Raw genomic sequence first — 3304 nt, forward strand, 5'->3', positions numbered from 1 at the left:
CAAGGCCACATCAGTCAATCATCCGGATTGTTGCCCCTGCAACTACTGAAAAGGCTGCTGCCCCTCTTCAGGAACCACACGTTTGTCTAGCCTCTCAACAGATACCCCTCCATTGTGGTTGCACCTACGGTACGGCTATCTGTATTGCTGAGGCACGCAAGCCTCCCCACAAACGGCAAGGTCCATGGTTCTTGGGGGAAGTAAGGGAGTCGAAATGTTCGATGTTTCAAGGGACACCGTAACAAAGGTTTACATCGCATTGATGAAAAGCGGAAAACCATCATTCGCTGAGTACAAGTGTGAGTTCAGTGATTGTGATGGACGCTGATTGAAAAGAATGAGACGAAAAATAAAAGGACGACTGCTGCAGAAGACAATGCAGACCTGAAAGTCACACTAGCGAACCAAACCAGCACCAAAACAACACAGTAGACTTCCTTAATCCGGTAATTGCAGAGGGCACTGGAATTCCAAAATGACACGCCACAGATGCACATGTCCGTGACAGGTAATGCTGTACCGAAGTAATGAATCGTGGACTATGGATCAATTGAAATGAGTCAGTTGGATGGATGACTCTTGTGGCCCACTGTTACCAACTTCGGGCGAGTTTACGTCTCAAAAGTAACGCAGATTGGGATTTGGTGATGATTTGGGTAGCCATCTCGTGATATTCCCTGGGCCCCAAGGAAGGTCGCAGTGATTATGTCACCATTTCGGCTGGTCAGGCCCATCACATGGTAAAATGTTTGTTCCCTAATAGTGAAGCTGTGTTCCGAAACGACAAGGCGCTGTTGAAAGAGCTCGCATCGTACACCACTTGTTTTGCGGGCACGAGGATAAATTCTCGCGTCTTCCCTAGCTATCACAGTCACAAGAACGCAATATTATTGAGCCTTTGTGGTCTACTTCGTAGAGAAGTGTGCTTGTCCTCTGGCCACCATAATCATCGTTAACTGATCTTGTCACTATGTTTGAGGAAGAATGGTATAATAACCCCTTGAAAACCGCACAAGTCAGCATTTATCCACTACAAGATGAGTGGAAGCTGTTTATAAAGCCAATGACTTTCCTATCACGTATTAGTCACGATAATGGTTTGTGTTTGTTTTGTTTCTAAATTTTTGCCGATTACTCTACATGGACGCCACGCAAGTCTTCTTTCAGCCGCCGTTCATGATGACTCCATCACATGCAGGGTTGCCTTGCACCTCGCTGTTCATCCATCTGCCACAACATTGGGGAGGCCACACACCACAGGTACTATTCCATCAAATAACTAAAAATATCCTTGTCCGTTCACCTGTGCCAAAGATGGTAGACCGTTAACCAAAGAATGTAACATAAGAGTTCTATAAAGCAGTAGGGAATTAGTTCAATCAGAACTTCATCAAATATTATCGTATGAATCACGATTTTTAACTGCTCCAACAAGTCGATCTTCCTTTCTTTATCCTCCGTATGAACAGGTTCTTCAAAAGAAGAACAAAGTCACTTGGTTGACTGCTGTTGAAACTTCCCCTTTGTATGTAAAGAATTCTTACGTTATTTGATTTTCAAACAGCTGAGCAAAACTGAACGTACTCAGATAGTACTCTCTTTACTTATTTTGATCATCATTAACTGACACACAATATTTTTAGCGCAACGCTATCTGACTTTCAATAATCCATAAAAAAGAATGGCTCTGACTAACAGTAACCTATACCTTTCACGAATCACTTACCTCGCAAAAATCTTCGTTACTCGAATTACTGCAATAATGCAAGTCCAATACTGCCAGCTAAATAAAAGTTTCTAACTACAGAAGGCACCAACTATTGATAGCCATAGTTAGCAAATGAAAGATTTTGATAGAGACCAAACAATGTATTTACCTTAATAGCGTTCAAAAGTCATAATACATATATAATTTTGAGACATCAAATTAAACATATTTCCTTTTTCTGACGGACACACGTCCATATCGTCCGCTCTCAAAACTCTGGCATCTCTGTCCTCACATCCACCACTGCTGGCGGCTCACCTCCAACTGCGCAACGCTACGCGCTGTTCACAGCCAACTGCCCAAACACTACACAAGCGAATATTCCAACAATGAGTCCAACCAGCCACAGACTGCACACTCCACAGTGAGTGATTTTCATAGAGAGCGCTACGTGGCGCTACCAACGTAAAAACCTAAACAGCCTACTTACACTGTTATTCCAGATATTTGTAACATATAACAAGCGCAGAATGATGAGTGTGAAGACAGACAGTCTTACACTAGGATTTGATTAGTTGTGGGAGTTTTAATTCTGAGAAATGAACACTGATGATGTGTCTGTTCTGTGCCCCAAAATCACATGAACCTTCCACCGGCATGATTCGTATGTGTATTACATCTGCGTAACAGACAAGCCACAGAACAGTAGGAAATAGAATCCAGAGGAGTTAGACAAGACCATTGCAAAAATCGATACTATACTGTCCAGCCATATTAATGTGGCCTCCTGTCAAAAGCCTCAGCCGGTCGTAGTGGCCGACCGGTTCTAGGCGCTTCAGTCCGGAACCGCGCGACTGCTACGGTCGCAGGTTCGAATCCTGCTTCGGGCATGGATGTGTATGATGTCCTTAGGTTAGTTTAGTTTAAGTAGTTCTAAGTTCTAGGGGACTGATGACCTCAGATGTTAAATCCCGTAGTGCTCAGAGCCATTTGAACCGTTTGAACCAAAGCCTCAATAACCACCTTTTGCAGCAGTAAGAGAGTCAGTGGGGTTGTACAAGATACTGCCAGGGATGTGTAGCCATGCTGACTCCAATTCCGTGGCCAGCTGGGCTAGGATGCTGTGTTGAATATCCATAGCGCACTCAACCCAATCGACATCGTACCACTGATTGTCGATTCGTTTTAAATCCTGCGAGTATGGTGGCCAGGTGAGTGTGGCAAACTCATCCTGTGTACCTTCGAACCACGCATGTACACTACCAGCCGTGTGATTCACTGCATAACCTGCTGATAGAACCCATCGTGGCGAGGAAACACTAACTGCGGTGGATATGATCCCCTTATGCTAGCCATTTGTGCCTTGCAGAATCACGAGATCACACAGGGAATGTTCTCTGGCCTGGGCCCTCCCGACGATTGTTGCACTGTGTCTGATTTCACATGTGTCACGCCGTACACACCAACAGCCATGTATCCGATGGAGTACAAAACGTTACTCAGCAGTGAAAGCCATTGTCGCCACTCAGTGGACGTCCAGTTCTGCCATTGGCGTAAAAATTCCAGCCTTCGTTGCCGTTGAACAGCAGTGAACAC

Source organism: Schistocerca nitens, chromosome 7 (assembly GCF_023898315.1).
Source record: "Schistocerca nitens isolate TAMUIC-IGC-003100 chromosome 7, iqSchNite1.1, whole genome shotgun sequence".
Taxonomy (NCBI): domain Eukaryota; kingdom Metazoa; phylum Arthropoda; class Insecta; order Orthoptera; family Acrididae; genus Schistocerca; species Schistocerca nitens.